This window comes from Cephus cinctus, unplaced genomic scaffold, assembly GCF_000341935.2.
Source record: "Cephus cinctus unplaced genomic scaffold, Ccin1 Ccin1_scaffold0101, whole genome shotgun sequence".
NCBI lineage: Eukaryota > Metazoa > Arthropoda > Insecta > Hymenoptera > Cephidae > Cephus > Cephus cinctus.
Genome location: NW_014332838.1, coordinates 944,509 through 968,498, shown reverse-complemented (window position 1 = coordinate 968,498; position 23,990 = coordinate 944,509). Strand labels below are relative to the sequence as shown.

Below are 23,990 nucleotides of genomic sequence, written 5' to 3'. Positions count from 1 at the left end.
ATGGCTAGTATTTCTGGTAAGGCTGCAAAGGCTGCGATCAGCAACACTCCAAATCCCAAAGACTTGCGTAGAATCCAAAATGGAATTCCTACACTTTCAACTTGTAATAAACATAATAGCATTACAATACATTCTAGCTACCGCGTACAAGATTGCTTCTGACTAAACGCCTACCTTAAGTTAATTGCAAACCAAACCAGTGTCGGAGACCTCTAATAAAGTTCCCAAATTTCAAACGCAATTTTCTCCCTTATTATATAATCCGTATAAACTTTTTTCGCAATCCTTTGGAGTCTTAAAGATAATTTTTTTTACTAGTAAACGGAAATTAAACGAACAATAATAATATGCGCAATCGATGCTTAATCTAAAAATATTCGATGATTGTCGCATCAACTTTCCAAAATGGCGTACCGTTTCGCCGCAAACATCAAACGTGCATCTTGGTCTATACACTCCGTATTGTATAGGCACGTGACAGACCGCCTTGGCTTGTATTGAATTATCGAATAAGTATGATGATTGCCGGAGCAATACTCGTAGAGCCAGGTGCGCTAAGATTAGTGGCGTTGGCTAATGTTAAGGGTCGGCTTTCCCCAGACCTTGCCGACTTCACCGTCTACCAATAAGGAACGGAGACTGGCTATAGGGGCTGAAATAATTGTCGGGACGCGTGACTCCCATGCCAAGCATCCCTTGCTCGATGCCAGCCAAGAGTCTGGAACCACCGCAATGCACCCATAAACTTAATACTGCCGTTTGCTGTTGGCTATATCGTGCAGGATACGATAACGTATATCCGCACACCGTGGGCTATGTTTCCGCGTTATAGGTATTTTCAATCGTTACCCCTACCATTCTGCCCTTACCTCTCATTACTGTTTTATTTCTTAGTCGCACCCGTTCTTCCATAAATTTATCAGGATTCCTTTGGAATTCTATAATCTTCGAAATTAAGATACATAACAATTTTTTGCAATGCGTATTGTATATCTATTCTGTACTACTACACAATTTCTTAAAGTACGAGACTTAAGTTTCTGGTATTCTGCGTTTGAAGCAAGTCATGCGAATCGTACACGTGTATGCTTTATCAGATAGATAGCTTTATAGATAGATTGCTTGTACGAACTGTTAATGGTGCTGTTGATTATGAATTATTGCATTCTAATCGGTTTTAAGCGCCAAGTCATACTTAAGGTAAAGGAGAGTTGCCGAAGGAAACATATGTTAAGAAGAAGAACACAGGAGAATGTGGATGCGAAGTAGTGATGAAAAGATGAGCAAGCGATATTGAGTGATTTTGATTTGAACAAGGAACGGGCGGTGCTACGAAATTACCACTCTAATCCCCACCAGCTATAGGGGAAACTTTGGTTAAAGGGGATTCCTTCGTCTTTACTCTTGGGACGTGAGAAAAAAAGGATTGCCTACGCAAGGGATGAAAGAAAAGGTAATCCAAGATCTTCTATAGCTCGCGAAATCTTTGCTCTTCCTGTGATAGGTAATTCAAAACTCTTCGTTTGACTTCGCTGTCAGGTTTAAGCAGAATATATAATCTTTTGAAAAATTCATAATTTTCATCATCAATTCATATCATAATATTTCAAACATCAATTTTTCACAACGTTCATATTTTTCAATTAATTACTACTTCTTATTAATGTAATATGTTAGGCTTTAATTTTTCATAGACTTACGTAATACCTACAAGAGGAAACGAGTAGCATTCAGGTCTATAAATTCAGGAATTGATATATGACACGTGTAGATGCTTAGCTTTAAAGAAGTGGCAAGCGTAGCTGAAACAAGATGAAGGGCATTCTAAGTTAGTGTATGATGATTGATCAAACTTCTGGAGTCCCGTTGGGCCACCTGTTCAGGTTTAGATTTCAGAAATGTGAAACTCATCGGACTGATATACATAATCGTGCTTTTATACCCAATATGTCTTGGAGTACGAGAAATAATATCGGTACAATGAAAATTGATTTTCCTGCATAAAATGTGCAATACTCGTACAAGTGGAAAGAATCGTGTTCACTCGATTGAATTAATTTATTTCCTTGCATTACTTGGTCTGTCACTAATGGCTACCGAACCTAGGGTACAGAACCCCATCATAAATCAAGAAATAAATGAGTTCTGAAATCGAGGTGCTAATCGGCCTCAGGGATTATGATTGTTTCTTACCATTTCCCCGCCTTTCTCTCCCTCGCTGTTCAACTTTCTTTCCGAGGGAGAGACGTCAAGTTTCCGTAACTCAAGAAAACAGATCAGCATCGTGGTCGGTACCATGCGGAATCATAGGTCACAAGGTGCATAGGTTGAAGTAACAGTCCTTTATCCAGCGCCTGTACAAATTCCAACGATCACGATCTGGTGACACATAAATGACAGAATCAATTAATGACATCATGAAAATTTTTATTGTCATTAAACATCTAAAACATTGCTTTTCTCCAAAAAATAACACAATGGACTTGGCTTCTTTATCGATCAGCTTACTCTGTCATAATCACCATCCACTACGTACATATCCTGAAAAGTGACACGGTGTCTTTCACTACTATATTCCTGTTCGTTAAATGCCATCTCGACACGTCAATATCGCGCGAAATGCTCGTACATACACCAACCATCAAATCCAGTTGGAGGATCAGCCGTAATTGGATATTTCACGCGAGATATGATGTAACCTGTCAGTGACTGAGTACGGTGTGCATAAATCGATTGGTATCGATACTCAGCAGGTCCTAACTTATATATTCAAATGCATTGAAAGGCAAGCACATAGACGACTCATTTAGCGTGACAACTTCATCGATATCGAAAAGGAAAATAAAGATTTAAAAGAATAGAGAGCCAATCCCATATCTTCGACCTCGTTAACATCCTCTTCTTGTTCGATGAAATATCAAAGTTTCCCCATGTTATTCAATCGAACAAAGTATCGATGTCTTTCTCTGCCCTGTACATAGTATGCATATATACAGGATAGTGTATGCCATATGTATATATTAAACCAATGCCAGCAATTGGAATCCCCACGAATATAGCAGCGGGAATGGTATAGTGCCTCCACTGCAAGTACTTCTGGATATCTGAACCTTCTGAAGTTGGCTCTTCTAGATGCGGTTTTCTCCGGCATTACCTATCTCCACTAGACGCTAGAAGCCAAGCCGAGGTCTGCAAGAGTTAACTGCACGCGATAAACTGTAACTACTACTTCCAAGCTGCCAGCCAACCTACTAACTGTTACCACCTAATTATGGCCGCGGTAATGCCTGCTCTAGCTACCTATTTTGGTGGTTGGCTATTTTCTCTTACGTAGCCTTACCGAATACCAGTGGTGCAAGTATCCTTGTACAATAAAGTCGAACTTCGATCGGGTCACAGTAGCTCTAGCAATTTGGACAATGCGAACAGTTTTTATCATTACTCCATATGCACTTTATATCTGGTTACCTTGCTCCGTTGTTGCATTTACTACGTGTTACGAGAAAAATTTGACTTTGCGGTTGCACTTTACTCTTCGTAGGTGTATGCGTGTATAGATGGTATAGGAAACTCTCCTTGGCTCTTTGACGCCCGGTAAGTAAACCAGACGCGAATCAGCCAATTGAATTTTCACACGGTGAAAGTATTATGATTTCGTGGAGCTTTTACGGGGCGCAGACGGCAGACAGACGGTAGGCGGGCAAAAGCATTATTGGTTTCGAAATAGAGTTTTAGCTTTACTGCTCGTAAACACAAAAAGCCAGAGTTATCGTCGAACCATCGACTCGCCCTTCTCGCGAGGGGCTCTTCCCGTTTCCAGAGAGTCTCGTAAATCCGCAGTCTCGACACAACACAACCTGGGACCAAGCGCATAAAAGTCCGAACGTTGAAATAAGTCATTTACCGCCGTAATAAGTCGAATTAATTAATTTCAACGTAATCACTCCCAGACTCCGCGATAAGAGAAGCTCTTGAGATTCTTTGAAACGACGCGAAAATCGCTAGGTAAAATTTTACGTATCTATAGAAACTTCGCAAAATCATTTCGCGAGAGTAACAAGTTTCCTCCGGTGGTTCCTGTCGCGAATTCGGCGTCACCGCGTAATTACGAAGAAAGTCAATTAAAGAGATTGCTGATCCCACGTCACTGTCGCGATATCTATCCGGGGGGGAAATTCGCAAAATCTGAAAATCAATTGGTATACGTTTACTTTTTGACAACTCAAACCAAAAGCGGGACCCTGCTTAATTTAAAACACGTCACCTAAACTTTTTACCGACAGATGATGTAATGACGTCGTTTCCGATAGCTGTCAAGGGTTGTCCCTTTGAAAGCGTCAAATTGTTAGTAGCTTTATTTTAGGTCGTAAAACTCTCGATAAAACATATATACCCCACGATCGCACAAGATGTCGTCTGACCTTATGGGGGGTTCAGAAAAATATGATTCTACGAGGGATATACATATGTTATGTAATAAAGGGTAGATCAACGATGACGTATATCTTAGATCAGTCACTTTCGTTTATCAGTAAATGATTTTAGCGACTAGGCTCACTTCGTAAATTCTCACGTCTCCAATTTCAGGATTCGCGTGCGAATCAGGAGCTCGGAAAAGTTCCAATAGAATCGTATCGCTGCTATCGTATTGCGAATCATTTCTATTCGCGAGTCTTGAGTAACGAACTTCCGGATAGAAAGAGTTTGAGGAGTTTCGAATATCCCGAAGCCAAGTGATGCACGGGTAAGGAATAGCTGCACTGTCGGGCTGAAATGGCTGATGTCATTTCAGATTGGCTCAGGGCTGCACTTGCAGCAATATACAGTTACGTATATATACAGAGTTCGTAGATAGCCCGGGGCTGGGTGTTGGTCGTTTCAAATACAGGTCGGTTTCCTCGTAAAAGTATACTGCATCATCGTAAGACCCATGCAGTGCCATTTTTACTCGTAAATTCATGTTATTACGAAACTGGAATTCGCACGGAAGGTTATGCGTAGTTTCTAGATTAGAGTAGCTGTACTATATAGTAATATAATACACATGCATATATATTTACGTTACAGGAATCTGCATTGCGATTAGCGTGCGGTATATGTAATTACTGCGTATACCTGTATACTTACTGAAATTCCATTTCGTTGTTTTCACCGATATAAACAATATCAAGAATCCTGTCTTCGGGAGGTCTGGGAATCGTCACGAGATTCCAGAAGATTGTACACAGGCGGCATCCTGACAAAAAGGTCGACCCAAATCCGCGCAGTGGTCGAGACTTGGAAAAATGCAGCACGGAAACTTTTCGACAATCGTTTCGACTCCGCGTTCCAAGAGCTTGTACGCGGCTTGTAGTTTTAAGTGCTCCGATATGCTCCTTCCCTGCCAGAACACCCTTCACAAGCCGCCATGCTCCTGTGCTCCGGGTCTGTGACCAGAATTCCAAATCAACGTCTCAGTCGCTCGATCCTGAAGCAGCTGAAATCAGACGTCAACGATTTAGTTTTGGAAAATAACAAGGTAAGGTAGTGAAATAAGTAGACCCCAGAACAACGCGTAGTGGGTGAGAATAGAATTTTGATGTGCAATAATTAATAAGATTGTCAACAAATTTTGATCCACTGCCATACCAGCTACCGTGTCGTACAATTTATAATATATAGGTGAATCCATAATACTAGTTTCTAAATCCAAGCCAGGCTAGTAGCAGACTGTCGTGCGAGTCTGGCAACTGGTGCGAATGCAAAATCTATCCCTGTATAATAGAGGGTGCCTGCCTCGCTGTTCCCTCTTTTGCTTTGGCAGAATGCAATGCGTCAACCAGCCAACCACTCCGCGTGTCTCTCCACGGCGTTCAACCTTTGTGCTCTCCTCCTTTTCCGCTCTCACCTTTTGTCGTAGCGAGAACAAAACGCGTGTAAATTGGCACACCCACCAATAGAGCGACGCTCCCCTCGGCCTCTCGCGACCAACTTCTACCCCCCTGCACAACCCCTCTGCGCTCCTTACTCCTTTCTATGCAGTGTTGCGTGCACGTGAGAGTGCAACCGGGGTGTCAATTTATCCCGCTGCACTCTACATTCCGCAATGACTATCGACATTTTTTTTTTCGAGGTTGGCACTAATGCAATTATAGAAATTAAGAGGATTGTGTCACACTGTCGAATGTTCAAAGATACATCATATTTTTTATTTTAATATTGATATTATTACTCAATATCTGAATTTGGTACAGTAATGGGATTTGACTCCCTGCTCTCCAGCTTTGTTTTCAGAGATGACAGTGATGAATGATTATTTCGATAAGTTTATAAAAATGTTAAATTTTACGCTAAGTATCATTTATCTAACTTGTCTAGGAACCCGTTTATTCACACTTTTCTACGTTCATACGTCGGTTTGTCTTGGTACACGTCTGCTGGTACTTGCACCCTCTTGAAACAGCTGACGAGTGTCCCCGTAGGGATGAGGGTGGAAGAAACGTAGCTTCGCCCGTGGCTAACTAATCCACGTCCAATTGTTTTGAGTGGTTTCAATTATGCTAATGAGATGACACACCACTGACTTCCACTTGACGGCGCTTGTGGATTCTACCGAATCAGCATTTAGGCATTCGAATTGATATAGTTCGGTGCAAGGGGAATTGTCTATATTTCACAATATAAAATTTCACGTATAAATATAACCATTGAAAAGTCAAAAAGGTCAAAGTGAATACTAAACCGGAGTAAAGATCATGGCAAAAACGTTATTCCAAAATAGGAAATCCTACCTTGAGGACAGCAAGGTCAGCAGTTGAAATGACCCATTAGCGGAGTTCTAAGCTTTTCGAATTACGTCCCATTTCGCTTCTATCCTGGTTAAACGACGGCCATTTTCGCACGCGTTCGCCTCTTCCCTTCGACCTCATGGAAACCACTTACGGAAACAATTCCTTGTAAGTGGATAATGAGAAATCATTAAACCACTAGCTCGCGCGAAATGCAGAGCCTAGGTCACCCGAAGCCATCAGCAACTTTTTCGACTAGCCTAATGCCCGTTTACAAAGTATATACATATATGCTGAATTCAGTGACATCTTTGATCCCGGAATTTAGAAATAGCTTCTAGAATCAGAATGGTACCTTGCAGAAGGTACATTACGTACAGCCCCTCATACGTTAATACAGCGTGACTACACGCATACCTGTCATACATTTACTGCGACAAATACGATTTACTGAAGCACCGGAAAATGACACCTTCGTGATTGCCGTACGGTATTATTTAAATTTATCATTAACAAGGCATATTATTTTTTTCCTTACACACGATGAGGTAACTAACCGACATTGAAACACGTATAACAGAAAGGTATACCTTTCAAATAAAATAATTCTTATTACAAAAATACTTCATGACATAATATTTAAAAAGTTTCTCACCACAGAGCTTCATCTTTGCTAAATGAATTTCGCTTCTGTTACCGAACTGTCTTTCATATGTTTAATACGGTGCTTCAAAAGTCGTAAAATAGTTTCCAGACGTCATTAAAAGCCATGATCTAAAATTATCTGTCTACGAATCATTCGCGATATATTATCATTATAATCCAGATGCTATGCAGACGTCTATCTGGATTGGTTACGTGGAGATAAAAATTTCTTTTGTTATTTACGAAACGCCCTGTATATCGACGCGTCACATACAGCACGCATACGTCGGCGAAAACAATTGAAGCACGCATGCATTTGAGTTTTGTCGACTGCGACTCGTCTCGTTCGCACGGCCTGCTATTTCACACCCTCGAGATATTCTTCTCGTATGCATATATGCTTCTGCATACTCTCGTTCCCTTGCTTGCACGCTTTCGAATCCACGTATGCATGCACGTACGTATACTATACCTATATGCGAACGTATGTGGGCACTAGGGTGAGATGAATAGGTATGCTCTCGCACGGTATTCGTAGACGGCAACTTCAGGGATCAGTAACCCCATAATGGCTGTGCCAATTAACATTTTTCAATTAGCGCGTAAAGTCAAAAGTGCTGTCGTGAATGATTAGAGATTTCGCCTTTACTGTGACGAACTCTCGTTGAATGGAGTATGGTTGGGGATATTGGATTGAATTCGAAAGAAATATGAAAATTTTTTATAAGCATAAATTACGACTACTTAATAAAATATTCACGGGATGCTGGGGATGTTCTTAAAAGTTTTGATCCAGGGACGAATGCATCCTCTACGGAGATTCACTTTCCTATTGCAATTATGCGGAACTAGTTTTGAGGGTAGTTCCCAATTTGCGTCGCTTCGATAGGATCGGATCCCGATTAATTTCGTGCCAGCAGTACACAGGGGTAGGAATTGTGACACGGCGCCTATCCGCCGGCCAGGCAGTTTAATCGGAAAGAAACGTGAAAACGGGGTTGAGCGTTGATTGGCTGAAACACATTTACCGTGCGCTCGCTACTGAAACTCCATTAACTGCTAAAAATAGATCGCACTCCGAGAGATAACAATAGCCATTTGATAGCCTAGGCTATCGTGTGTCCGATCATGCAAGGATATAATCCCTGCGTCAGGAAATATCTATCTTTGATAAACTCAAAACGAAACTGTACGAAAACTAGTGACCTAGTCGATGCGATCGTTGAAATAAAAAATCTCAGTAGTGAAAATTGCCAGTGATATAGGTAGAGATATATTTGTTTTATTTCTCAAAAATCGTTCATCATTCGTACAGCATCCCGATATTTGCACAGTGCTACTTTTTTCTGCGAATTTGATGAAAAATTAGGAAACACCATTTACGGACGTACACTATACACTAGTATGTAAAAAGAATGCACGCGTTATACAAAGTTTTCAGAATTCTATGGTATATTAAACGAATTAGAAGTTATCGCAAATGAACTATAAGCCAGATGTAGATACCGACTTGGTATATTGGATGGGCGGTTTTCATTCGTCACATGAGGAAAGAAGGTAGGGTAGATGGATTGGGGCTGCAATTCTGCTCATTAAAACTCCAGTAATTAACGGTTTAGCCCCAGTTCGTGACTCCCTCATTTGTCCCTTCAACATAAGAAGTGCAGATAGGGAAAAGTCATTGAAAACCAAAAAAAACGGCGAAAGAGTCCCAGAGGGTGAACTGAAAGCCCAGTTGCTCTGGTTATGAACGATGCAAATGTCACAGCTGACCTTTCTCGCTCGATCGAGAGGGTATAAGTAAATCGAGCCTTTTCCTTTCTATCCGCGTTACAACGCGCGATCCAATTAGAAGAGACGTCCATCGTGCGCCGTGGGCTCGCGAATGAATTTCATTACCGTTAAATTACTTAGTTTCTTCCTAAATTAAATTATTCTGCAATCTCTTCAAGCGAATAGGCACGCGTGACACGCGATACATGAAAAAATACTGGACTACCAGGTATATACTTACGAGAACTCAAAAAGTCAGTGATTTCACAATTTCATAGAATTTCCTGGTTATTTAGACACGCGCCTGCGAGAACTAATGTGGTCCTGTGGACAAATTGTAAACAGACCCATAAATCTAGTTCAACCCGTCACGAATGACATGGCATAATTATGTTTAATGTGGAAAACACGCACATCGATGTAATACAGTTGGGTACAGACATATTGAAAAGTTATACAAATATCTCTGATATTGACTAAGCTTCGATATATCGAAGGATTATAACTGAAAATATATACATTATATGCAACAGTCTACCCACCAGTTTTCAACGCAACTCATAATTTTCTCAAAGTGCATTAAGTGTAGGTTGTGCAGTATCTAATTAAATGGTTGCACTGATAGCCATATAACAAGACTACCTGTACGTAGTCCCGGGTGAATGACACGTAAACGGTATCCAACAGGAAGGACTTAGGGAGTCAAGAGAAGGTCTGTTATTATGCACTCGACGAGAGGAAAATAAACATTAACGCGCGACTTAATTTCCAAGTTTCCGGTTTCTCGATGACGGTATCAGCCCTATAACGTTTCTGGAAGGAAGTTGAGTTTGACGGACGTAGGCGGTACGCAAGAAGTGGCTGCCGTCAGAAGCAGAATATCCCCCGACATTATTAATTGTCTCATTCGCGCGTTACGCTTCGAGTAACCTCCATTTCCAGAGCGTAGGTAAACGACGAGCGAGGGGGGGTTACTCAGCCCTCGTACACAAAACAGCCCTCTGCCGAAAGTTCGATCGGTCCATCCGGTAACGCGCTGCATGGAAATGAAGAGCAGTGAGGAGAGTATATATTCAAGAAAATAAGAGAACAAATTGAAATTATTTCAAGAGAAAATAAGAAGCACTGGATATCAGTTTGGATGGTAGTCATATGCATTTCCACGTAGATTACAGATAAACGACTAGAGATTAACAAGTGAGGTGTTCCGCGTTACGTGGAAAATCAGCGTCTTCACGGCAGCATCTTGAGCATCCGTCAAACGGTACTTTATTCTCTTGCAAAGGAAATGATACGATTGAACTCACTTTTAACCACGTATGGTTAACGAATCCAACCGTCAATTTAGCTGGATGCTATTATCGGTTAACTAGAAGGAAAGGCGTCTGAGGTAAAGAAATAAATAGAGTGTAATGACGATAGGATGTATGGGGAATAAGCACGCAAGATCAGTGGCGATATCCAAAAAATGATTGCTATGTGTATAGTGGGGACAAAAAAAAATACGTGTACCGAACAGCCGTCCGATGCTCAGTCGGAATTCAATTATTTGTATTAGTTTAGCTAACCGACTGTTTCTTTTCTATTTTCAGGTAAGTGGTGCGGATATCAAACAGACAAGCAACCATCCGATACCCAGACCCTTGGTACTTCCGTTACCGCTTCATCCTTTTTTTTTTTTTTGGTACTTCCAACCTATGGATATATCCATCCGATCAGCCTCCGGTACTGGTCGGCTCCTTTCGGCTCTGGCCGACTTGTTCTAGTACCTGCTATACCTACAGTCTCTTCAACCCTTCGGTCCTCTTTCTGGCCCTTCGTTTCTCTTTATCCAGTGCTTCCAGCCCTCTCGAAAGTCTGGCCATAGCTAACCGGTAAGTTTACCTTTCAATTAATCGGCCGCCATACCGAGTGTCGGCTAACTGCCAACTATCTAGCCATTATCCACTAGAGGAGTAATTGGAATTCCAAGTTACGCCCTGTTACACGAAGAAAGCTTCAAGTGTACGTGGCCAAGGGAGTTAAAGGTACGTAGTAGAAGTGAAAATGGCGGATTTGGATGGGCTGCGTTAACTAGGATGCAGAGTACGGACGTCCTGGTATAATAATATAGGTACGAAATAACAGTCGTGGCTTTTCGTTTATCAATCGGACGCTGAATTTAATTAATATGACATGCCGCACGATCAATGAAAATAATAATGTTTTTATATTTATTAGTTTGACCGTCGGTTAGCCGCGGCGGCCTACTCTCATAAGCACCGACAGCAAAATGCATTTTGCATTTGTATATAAAGTGGCAATGAGATATAGCAGTGGCCCATTATTATTACGCTGCTATTATTGAAAATGGCAATTTCATTCGTAATCAAGCTCGATGCGGTTAAGTATGAATAATTGATAGCGTGTATATTCTTCAATTGATGATTTCACATTAGGACGATTTATTATACAGAATTTTCTATACATCTTGAACTTCAGGTTAGAGTAAAAATTTTTGAATTTTTGTATAAAATATACAATTTTTTTTTGGCAAATCTAGACCATAATTATCATACAACGCATAAGGAGCAGACGATACGCATTTCGACCTATTTAACGTTAACCACGTTTGTTATGTACGTGGGGCATGGAATAATAAATTTTTTAACAAGATACGGAAAATTAACATTTTTTATTACGGGCAGTTATCTGCAACTATATCTCGAAGTACTTTCCTTCCAGTGGTCTAGTTTCCGAGGAAGAGCTTCAAGCTTAGCGTGCTTAGCGCGGAGGATATCCGGATCCATAACCCGTAGCACCAGCGGCTTATTAAAACTATATTTCCCGTTTGTAATAAAATTTCGCGATAATTAAGACCGGTCAATTACGATGGTAATTACCGCCTAGGAGTCCTACCCCGGCAGCATCTCCTAACGAGATATAATCCGGTGCGGTCGGTGGCAAATAATCGATATCGAGGGAAACTCTCTCCTAGAACCGGGGTGAGAAGTCAGAAGGGGATGAAATTGGCAAAAGGGTGTGGAACGACAGTTAGAAAGGGGTATAAGAAGGAAACTATATAAGTATGCTATAGAGCTATGACATGGCACTAGTGATTACCGTCTGACCCCTCCCCCCCCACCCTCTTTATTATATTCAATGATCGTCGCCATTCTTTTTCCTGTTTCTCTCACCTTTTTCGACGAGCCGGCAGCCTTTGTCGCATATTTTAACGAGAAAAGAAAACGCGAGCGGAAAAAGCGTCTGAAACAAAGACCCTCGACGAGGGTGGACCCCATTATCATAATTTTATTCAGAAGTGAAAAATCAGTCGCGTGTCCCGGTACCGGCCAGGTCGACCCGCCATTTCTTTAGACACAATGAGGATCGCTAGCCCATTGTCAGACCCCCCGTCCTTCGTCCTTAAGGGAATATTCCTAAATTATTTTATCACGGCTGCATTGATAGCGATAAGCGTCGACTGGTCGTCGATAATTCTTCTTCCTTAGAGACCATAGGTGATGGTAGAGAGGGTCGGAGTAAGCGTAAAACAAATAGTGCGAAAGATAACGAACGAGCGAACGAGAAAGTAAGAGAACAAATCGGAAGCTAGAAAATCGAAATCCCATCGCTAATTAATAAATTGGGAATACTCACCGGAGCTGGTTCAAATAATCCGTGGAGGTCGGGAACTGTATTTATAGGACACTCGAGGACCAACAGCACCACTGCACAGCACTGCACCTTGTGAACACACACGGAAAATTAATAGGTTTTTTCTTATTTTGCGAGAGCGAACGCGAGAACTACACGACCGAGAACTTTTCGTACCGTATAGGCAACACAGAAAAAATATCGACAGATAATACGGAAGCGCGAGGCAACTCCAGGCACGTCGTCGGTGTCCCAAGACAGGCTGCTTTGACAATATCCAAAATAGCCAATTTCGAGAACAAATCATTCTGATTGGTCGAAATCTCTTTAACAAATAACGACTATCCCCTTCCTCGAGTCGTCCATTTAAATCATATCGAGAGTGTCTTTAAACAAATCGGTAACGTAACCAATCGGGAGGCTCTTGGACGCCTGCCTCCCCAGGGCATAGGGCGAAAGCAGGGCTCAAACTCTTCAACTCGGGCCAGGGGGTTCCTCCACTGCCCATATCTAAACTCTAGCCCACTGCCTATCTCCAGCGGGGCGCCGGTAACGCACCTGGACTTGCAGGTCCATGGAGACGTCTCGTCGGGTGCTCTCCTCTGCCGGGTAACTCGTTTCGTCGATACTCGAAGGGAATCAGTAAGCGTGAACGTTATCCGAAAAGATAGCTGGAGTCGTCTTGTGACCGTGAATTGAAATATCACGTGATGATACACATTAGAGATTCGTTACTTTTCATGGTAATTTCTAATTACTTCATTTACTACAATATATACCTAAAGACTCAATTCTGTACTTTTATACTTGGAAAGGTCAGTTATATTGAAAAATCATAAACGTTTCCTTACGTAATGGGAAAACTGGTTGTTACCACAAATAACATTTTACTAATCGTGTATTGTAAAACTTAAATCCCATTCATGCCTAGAGCATATTTATTTATGAAAAAGAGCACTGAAGTAGGATTAGCAGTAAAGTAAGGTCTGAATATATGGTATCAAGCGTGGAAGTGGATGTAAACGGATATGAGGAACCTCGGGCAAATTTCATGACTAAAATGCAAATACGGTCGAAGACGGGGAAGCGCAGCGATTGAGAGAGAAAAGTAGAAAAAAGAACGACGTTTTACCACGAGAACTTCATCGAGATTTCTCGGTATCCCCTCTTGGCTTAACTTCATTTTCTCTCACATTCTTTCTTTCTCCTCTCTCCTTCTTCTAAAGGTACCAACCTGCTTTCCAGCCCGAGGCATTTACCGTCACTTGATTTAAACCCGATTTGCCAACCCTCAACCAAGCCCTTCCGGATATTTGCTAGGTTGACTCAACTGAAATCTCACAGCCAATGCGCGTAAGAATTTACTCGAACCGATGGATGCCAAACGATTTTTATCAGGTTTCAACTTTTATCACTAGACTATATATATATGTATATATAACATCCAATCCGTTCGTTACCGTCAGAATGACGTGACGTGTTCGAAATTGTGGGATCGAGTAAACGAGGCTACGAAAACTGACGTCCATTCTGGTTCCTTATAGCTCCTAGCTCTCCTATTTCATCCGCGTGGAAAACCCTTCAAAAGGTTCCGAAAGCCTTCACGTTAATCTACGGCATCCATTTTCCCGTACGGCAAAATCCAAGAAATTGTCAAGCGAATCGCCGGAATCCTCATCGGTTATCGATCCTCTCGGCTTCTTCCTCTTTTCCATCAGCGCTTGGCAGCCTATCTAAAAGATGGACAGATGGGTAAACGTCGGCAGGAAACAGGCTCGAAGGAAGGGAGATCCTGGTGGCTTAACACGTCCAAGTAATCCCTTCATCCCTTTTCCCATTGCAGGAGAAGACGTTTCCTTTAGCGGTACCTACCTAACCATCCGAGGACCCAGCGCCACCCAATAAAGACCCACCGACGAGATATCACTCGGTGAAATCCTTGGGTTACCACGTGTCCTTCACGTAGCCTCTGTTCGAATAATTTCCATTCCCATAAATCGTCCTTAATCGTACGAGGGAAATGAACTAATGGGAAAAAGAGTAAATGACGTGCTCCATTCTTTAAGAGATTGCTGATAACCGGCAATGCGTTCGTACCGACAGGGGCAAAATAGAATAAAAATATTCCACGCGAATGGCGAAAAACACGTGTAATATTTTTATCACCGAGAGATAGTTTATTAATTATAATTTGTAGGGAACATCGGCACCGGATAGATAGCCTCTGGCACGCATGAGAAATTTGGAAAAAATGCAATTCCGTGTGATATTAGCTAATATGTTTAATACGCAGAATCGAGCACGGCAGTGCGAGGCATGTAATAGCGTTGGCATTGTCGACCTGATCAATGCACGGATTATCCGTTTGATTAATGTGAACCCATACCCAGCATCCCTGCCGTGCATCCCGACGTATCTCCACCTATGAGTTTCCCGCGCACTCGCTATCTGCTCTCTGCGCTTTACGTTAAGCTGCTGTATGTGTGAACTTGCTGTACCTGTCATCGAGTTGCTTCACGTTGCATTCAGCCAGCGAAACTGCATCACTATGGTTTATGGTCTCGAATGGTTCTTACGCGTTACTATTCAATATCTAGGAACAATCAGTAGGTACGTAACGAGACCAGATTAAAATGAAGTAAACGATCCATCCCTGTTAAATTTTGACATAAAGGAAAATTATTTTTAAAAAATGAAAACTTTTCAAGATATATCTAGTGTGACGAAATTATTATTATTATCAAAGTTTATTTGATATATATAGAAAATTTATAGAAAATAAAAAATTATTTAATTAAAATTTTACATACCGTTAGTATCCCTACCGTTTTTACTTGAAACGAAAAAAAAAGATTATAGAGAGTATTTCAAAGGTAATCTATTTCAGAAGTGAACTTCGATTTAATAGGATACACGTATTGCATTGGCAGAAACTTTAATGTGGTTATCTTAATGGGTACTGTATAAGTGTACTGTGGTTGGGTCCTAATGGAAATGATTAAGCCAATGGTAACAGCATGCTAATACTAATGGATAAAGTGACACTTACAGCACTTACAATTCTAAGGACATCTTATATACTGAGTCTTGTTGCTTTATCAGAATGAATCTACGTACTTATTATGTCTTCCGACTATTATGCCATTCCAAAAATCCAACCTGGGACGCTATTATCATTACATTACACGTGGAGTGTCGCACGCCGAACACCTCGGGCCAGAATAAAAACATTCCACAACGCGGCGAGTACACGAGTGGACAAACACATTTATTACAGTTAATTCGTAAATAACTCACACGTGGATTCGAAATGGAGTCGACAGGATTCGGTGTAAAGGAATCTCCACAGGATCCCGCGACACGGGGGCCTTTATTATTACTTTATGGACCAGGATAAAAGCAATGACGACCTACTATGAACACCACGGGAGGTATCTACACGGTACTCGAATTTCAAGGGAACAAACGCCTGGAACCAGCAGTAGGTACCGACCCATAGAATTATGAATCGGTATAAATATGGTATGCATAGAAAACATCGATCCACGTGTCAGGAATTGGCAATAGGTATAGTATACGTACCATAGTCGAAATGGTATCGTATTGTAAAATAATCTAACGGGTCTTCTCTATATCGATATAATATTGACACGTCAGGTATTTTTTTTCTTTGTCAATAGTATATTCAGCGATGATGGCCGGCATCGCACATCGGGTGGTAACAAACTAATTACTAAGGAAACACTGGGTAGTTTGGTATTCGACGCTTGTATCTCTGTATTTAGAGGCTAGTCAGTGAGACAAGGATGTATGAAGAGACGCTAAGGAAGGTGGTATTAACGGGGTGTCCCGCGGTGCACCGAATTAATATCATTATTTATACTCCTCTCGCAGAGTCGGACTCCGGCGGTGAGGTCTATTATCATTTTCGTCATTATTTCGATGTTGATTATCATTACGCGATGATTACGCGGCATTTATTTGTCATACGAACCGACTCGAAATTTCGGCGGGCACTGCCTTCAAATGGATTTCATGAACCTCATTTCGTACGGGGTTGAACTCCTGGAGTGCCTCTGTTTGTCCTTAAGATGAAAGAACATTCATAAGGATATAAGTGCAGAACGTATGTGGGATGCTGCAATCGTTCCGTCCTGATGATACTTCTTAACAAGAGCCTCATAACAAGATTCAAAATGATCGCTGCTTCGCGAGAGTGGTTTAATACGTTTAACGCGCTTTGGCAAATTGGCTGGGAGAAAATCCGAGTTATTTTTTCTCTCAGAACTTCCGCCTTGAGTCTGGGCTCATTTCGTGGTTCCACTCTTTTCAGTTTTTCTTCGGAGTTGGAAATTTAATTAACCGGCCTCCGCCGCCAGATCAGATTAGCATTTCGGCATAGAGGGCGAGCTCAGCTGAGAGTGCGTAAGGAGAGAGTGGTGCGAGAGAAAGTAAAGGCCAAGGGGAATAAAAGAAAAATGAAAAATAAAATACAACACTGGTGAGCGAAGGAAAAATTTTGATAACACTCCGTGGAGTTTCTTTTGACAACGAGCAAGTGCATGTACTAGGTGTACTATTAGGCCCGTAGAATCTTGGATTTATAGATATTCAATTATTTTTTATAACTTTTTTATTAAATTACATCCAACTTGAAATTTAAAATTTAGGCTAACGGAACTCCCTAGAGAGATTTAGTCTGTGGAGGGAGTTTTTTTCGTCGTAATAAAAAAAATCAGCGCCGTCACCGCGGAGCCCCGTTCAAATATGCACCCCATGATCTTTCGCTAACATGTCATCGCGCGCGACCTGATAACTTAAAAATGAAGGATTAATCGACTGGCAAAAACATTAAATCTCCCTAACTACCCTTCCCCCATTGCCCATGTAAATAATAGATTTCTCTTTCGTTGGGGCGTTACGCTTCGAGATCTTTGAATTATTATCGACACCCTCAACGTAATCGCGAAAATACAAAAAAATTATAGACCATTAATAAAGTATCGAAGTGCCACAAGCGCATATTTCGAAAAATTGAAATCCGAATTTTTTTTCGATGATTCACGAATATTATAAATTGACTTGATAACCGGTGATATTTACAGTAAATATGATAATTCCAGATTTTGATTCGTTCTCATCGAATAGTAATTGCGTTACCGACACGTATCAGATTCACATTTCTATATTCATTTAATTCGAAGTCCCTGCTGGGGATCGGGATGGTAGCTAACGAAGGGTGTAAGCATAAGGGTTGAAATTTGAATTGCGGATGGAGCGAAAGCTTGGCCCCACCCTACTCAAATCAGTTTCACTTCAAGTTAAAGCCATCATTTACTCGCGCAGCTTCATCGTACTGGCTACGCGTTCCCGGATGAATCTCGTAATAATCAATTCAATTTACGCATTTATTACGAGAGCCGTGCTAATGGTATATTCATAAGGCAATATTATGTCAATGCTAATATCAAATATGCAATGAAGTCGTTCGTACTAATAGCGCAATAATATTTTAACAAAAGACGTTACCGACCTGTAAAGTATAATTTTACCCTTTCTTTTTTCAAACGTTTATTTTTTTTTTAAATTCCTTCATTCCACATTAACCCTCAGCTATGAAAGTACCTCCTCTTCTTTAATATTTGCCTCCTCAGCACTTTCACATTTCTTTTGCTTGTCTAAGTTAACCAAGCAAGATTCGTGGAAAAGAAAAGATCGATACCTTCGTGCTGCACGCACCGCTCATCTGCCTGTATGTAGGAAACTCGTTCTCTAGGAACTGAAAGAAGCCATAGGGACGATATTCCCACGGCACCACACGACACGTTCAGTGCTCCTTCGAAAATGTCATTCTATCGACCATACAGATACTAAGCTACAACTAGGCCAGCTATCGGAAACTATTCCCACTTTACACAAAACCACTCGCAATTTTTCTCACGTCCAATTGGATAGGGAACTCGTGCAAAGCGTTGCACGTGCCACCTCACTTCAAATTTTCAAGCGGTGATAGACTCTCTATCCGGTGACCACGGCTCGTAAAAATACTCTCGTAAAACACGACAATTGAGCCTCTGGTCACGTGCAAATACCATGGTAACGAGAATTTAGTTTGTCGAACAAAAAGACTTTCGATTCCGAGTATCCGCGTCACTATCGCTAAAATAAGTTCCACACGGGACCAGAAGCATATGGAACCAAAGTCCTTGTAATCTATATGCGATTAATGGATATCTCGCGAATTTCACTGCCTTTCATATAAATAGTAAATATTTCATTACCAAACCGCCATAAATCTTACACGTAGAACGATTTCGCGATAACCACGAACGTCGATCGTAAAAATCGTAAAATACTTTGGTACAACTCGCCGGATACGTGATCAACCGTACTGCAGATTTGTGCCTATGGGTAGCAAATATAAATGTATGGTAGTAAGCGAAAGACGGTTACAGTCAAGAGAGCGCATAATACGAAGAATGAAAGAAAGAAGGAAAAACGAAGAAAGAAAAAAGAAAGTCTGACTTTTTAATGGGCAAGTGCGTAAAACGCTTTTCCACAGCCATTGTAAAACTTTTTACATCCCAAGTACGTTCAATGGTAACAGCGCTCGCCGTCGGCACGCCTTCTAATACCCAGTTTCGTATTATTCATCTTTCGTTGAACTTTGAACCCGCAGCCAAAGGTTTCCGCATGCTGTACGGCGTGCCAGTTCGTCTGGAAGAATAAGGAAAATTTGGAAAATCCACTCACGTGTTCAATAGTAAATAAAGTTTCTTCATGGCCTTGCCCTACCATTTTTACACGATTCGGTAGGCTATCGTTATTATGGTGCGCCGACGCTTTACGTTTACGTGCATACGGAGACTGGACGCAATGCAAAGACGACATTGTACGGCTCCAGCACGTATTTAATATCAAGTTGTTTCTTACTGGCTTACCTACTACTCGGCACTGTGTTTCGCTGACGTAAATTAGTTCAAGAACTGTAGCGAACCTGCTAAGTAATATCGTTACCGTTACTGTTACAGTTCCGATTAATTTAGACGTAACCGTTTCGCACGTCTTTCTCACAACCGGAAAATGAGACAGCACAAGTGAATGAAAAATAGAAAAATAAAACGTTACTTCTATATTGCGACACTCCCTTCTACGGATACACCACTTTGATAAGCACTGAGACGTAAGCCAAGTTCATGGTGCTTTCTCTTATCGCGCTGACATTTCTGTACTGAGTGTATATTCTGTATATCTGTATCAAGTATACTACGTATGTACTAGAAAGCTCGAAGCACTGTATACTTATTGTAGATACTTGCAAGCTCTTCGGCAAGCAGTAAGACGGCAATGGTATCAAGTAAATTTAAATTTCAAATTGCGATGTTTACTAGGAGAAAGTCGCCAGCGTTTCACCGATTACTCGATACGGATTAGCCACCCCTGTATTTCTACCCTGTGAGTTGAATGAGATAAAACGACGCTACCATAGCGACGGGAGTCTTGGCGAGAATGAGAATTTGTTGAAATGTTGGAGAAAAAAAAGTACGTGAACGACGTTGCCAGGGATAGCACGTGTAAAATCGCTATTCTTTGGCTTGATGGGTATCGAATGGCAATTCCGGATGAGGAGTGTCCTAGGGGTTGGAGTACTGGTGCACCAACTAAAAGGGAGAATTCATGGCGATTTATCGTGTCAGCCGCGAGCCATAGTGTCCTCGCGACAAATCCGAGAAACAGCCGTTAATTCCGACTTTCCGGTAATTAAGCGGATCTCCCGGTGCGCTCGTAAATCCGCAAGGGAGTAAATCTCTGGTGGTATATAGTAGATTCTTACGGGGTGGAACGTTAACCCAATGGAATGACCTCGTAAGCGGTTAGCGATCGGTCTGTAAACGCAATCGTAATGATTATGATAATATCCAGGAGGTTAGCTCAGATATGTGTAATTAAAGCGGTACGTGCTTCCTGGCGAAACCAGTAGGTCCTTACCCTAAATAGGTAGCTAGTAAGCATTGTAGTCTGTGTACCTACTAGACAATGGGCATTAATAATTCGTTACTTTCTATTTAAGATTATTTACTTCATATTGTGAAATCAATTGAAACGAATAATTGAGTCGTAGAAAGATGTATAAAGGATGTTCCGAAAATTTGATTGAGTTTTGGGATTTTATATAAATTTTGACTGGTTTGAAGTATAACTGTCTCTTTATATTTATATCTCTTATAATTATATTTGGGTAACCAAAATGAATTTATGAAATTACATTTAATTGTGAGCGACATTTGCCTCTGTTTTTTCATAAAATATTAAAGCATTGCGAATAATTGCCTCCTTCCTTGCTCTTTAATTATATCAAGAAATGGTGAATCTTGCGCTTTCGTACGCTTGAGCTACGCCTGGCGTAATCTGACACTATGAACATTCACACCAAAATTGGGTAAATTTGTGAGGTTGGCCTAGTATGAGATTCATCCCTCTCCTAATATTACTTCAAGGTACAAAGTGAGTTGCTGATTTCTCTATAAATATATCCAGATTTCAAGTGAAGACATATCACTCTGTAGATATTCGACAAGTAGTACCCATACCGAGGAGCAATAAGTTTTAATGATGTTTATTCGGAAGCTTTTGGTACTCAACGTGGTAAGGTTAGGTGAGACCCATGATTGCTTTGATTTACTTTTCTCGGTGAGTGAACAAGAATCTAATAAAACGCCTGAACTTTCTAGGACTGTTACGAAAAGCGTTATAAAGTTATTTTATTCGTGCTACTTTCTGATAACATGTCTCAATATCAGATGGACCCAAAAATGACACAAAACGTAAGCAATCTATACGAATGGTGTATACAGTACGTAATTGAATTTCCGTAAGCTTCAATTATCTAACGATAACACAAGCCTGACTTTTGACCCAATTTTCATTGAGAATAGACTGAATAACAGAAGTACAATGTCAAGCACAGAATCTTATTTTGGATAATTAAAAATGATGGATAATCGAATTCGATGGGTAAATAGAAACCAAGAACCTGACCACGGCTGAAAAGCTAACGGAGTCATATCTGCCAATAGATATAAGAATTCCAATCACGTAACGTAACAACAGATTCGCCATGTGTCGTTGCTGTGTCACGTTCCCTCGCAAGGTTCCTTGCATCGAGCTACAGTAGGTCGTAGATGATCAGTATAGTAGACACTAAATAGTACCTATACCATGTACCTACTAAGGATGGATGAACGGTTGTTCCAGATAGCTGATGCTACAAACAGAATCTAGGCCCTCTCAAATCAATTGTACGCAATTGGGCACCACGTATAGTGAAGCATGTAGAGAGATTGGACCACTCGTTACTACAATGCAATTGCCTGGCCCACGTAATTTGGCTAATCATCGAGAACTCGGAATTCGCGGATATCGAGTACTGGGTTATATTCTGCCCACTCGACCTAGTTGTACAGAGAATTGCCAATGTGACGCGAGTTCTGTGCAAACTTTACTCGCGCCAATCATTGATCTCTGAGCATTGTTAAAGAGGATACTATATCTTTTTTGTTTGTTTATTGTACATATGTATACAGCTGTTTTTTGATCGCGCCGTATTGTATACAGTGAGATTTTGCGTTTCACGAAATCACAAAGTTGTCCTAGGTGGACGACGGTCGCGTGAATTCCAATTTCGCAGAGATTCGAAGTCTCGGATCCTTTCGTTCGTCCCTGTTACGTGAGGAGCATCTCATAGAAATTCGTTCATCCCTCTCGCTCTTCTTCGCCTTCTCCGTCTCGCTCGCTTTTATCTCTGACAAATAACACGAGACCCACATACATCCTTCTGCTCTTTAATTTATATATCCTGAATGTAAAATCCTTGCTTAATTACTGTAACGTGTGAAAGGATAGCCCAGTGTGAATGGGTTTGGCGAAGCGTTTATTCCATAAGAAAATGTGCAGATCTTAATTAAAATTGCGACAGGATTAAATTCCCTGTCAATGTAGAACGAAGATTGTTTTATTGTACGCGAATATTATCTGTTAATAGATTTCGAAATTGCAATGATAATCCATCCGTGACAATACGCCGACTATCGCGTACAGTTCATGATAATTCCATATTTCAAGAAGACAATGAACCCAACCGGGTCGTATTGTCATTAGTGCGGTACAGACCCGCCTGTATTTATGTACGTCATTGCTTGGTTCATCCGACGTGAAAAAACGGCATTTAATATTTGGAAATGATTTTCCCAACGGCAACCCGCGCTATTGTTGTCTGGATGAAACCGTTTGTCGTGTCTGTCTGTCCGTTCGTGCGTTGTTGCGCCTCTTGCCATTATTAATATTTTTAATTAAACTCTCACAAAGGACAACGCACGCACACTACGCGAACGCGCGGCAATGATTTCTACTACGCGAAAAGGGGCTCTCAGAGAAAAAAGTCTGTGAATTTTCTTTTTTGCCTGAACGTCAGCGACTTCCACTCTAGACGAGGAATTAGCATACATTAAACGCCGCTTGCGTGTCTTTTCCACGGCTCCTTCCTATAATACTTACAGTTCCCATCTGCCTACTGTATGCTACCGAACCTCTACAACTGGCTATTATATTTACCCGAACCTACACTTGATAGTTCTATATTATTTTCTACTATGAAATTACAGCCAACGGATGGCTATACTATCATGTAAGAGACGATTGAAATTTTATTTTTAATATTACGAATTGCACTGCCAATTGCTAATTTGGATCGGAAAAATCGAGGGAGCTATTAGCGTGGAGCTAGTTGATGAGACGTATAGATACAGGGATGGGTTAACAGGCTGATTTGGTGTCCTTCATAGAAACCAAATAACAAGGCTGTGGAGTGTAGGACCCAGAGGCTGGAGAGATCTGCGAATGATATTGTAACGCGGGTAGGATTATAACATGGCCTGTTGGTTATAATGAGGTGCGTGGTGGTCTCATGGCTGGCCACGAGAGATAGCAGGATGCTGCCCACTTAATTGGCCCGTACCCCTTTCGGGGCACCCCTGCCATACTAAATCCCGCAACCCCTTCAACGACCTACATTCCACCCTTGCCTCTCTTCTCGCATCTGACATTCGTATACCTTCCTTCCTGCCTGGCGTTCTATTTCTTGCCAGGCCAAACCGCGAGATTCTCAGTGGC

The 23,990-nt window shown here is 41.2% G+C and overlaps 1 protein-coding gene and 1 long non-coding RNA gene across 2 annotated transcripts in view; one reads left to right on the top strand and one right to left on the bottom strand.

Moving 5' to 3' along the window:
- The window catches only part of LOC107274753 (ephrin-B1), a 529,858-nt gene that overhangs the window by 242,420 nt on the left and 263,448 nt on the right, over window positions 1-23,990 (top strand). The gene's annotated exons all lie outside the window — the stretch shown is intronic.
- Window positions 1,679-5,464, bottom strand: LOC112495406. The gene is made up of 3 exons (XR_003061880.1): window positions 5,128-5,464; window positions 2,194-2,379; window positions 1,679-1,802 (listed from the first exon to the last, which is right to left on the bottom strand). It is a non-coding gene; the product is annotated as an uncharacterized LOC112495406 (long non-coding RNA).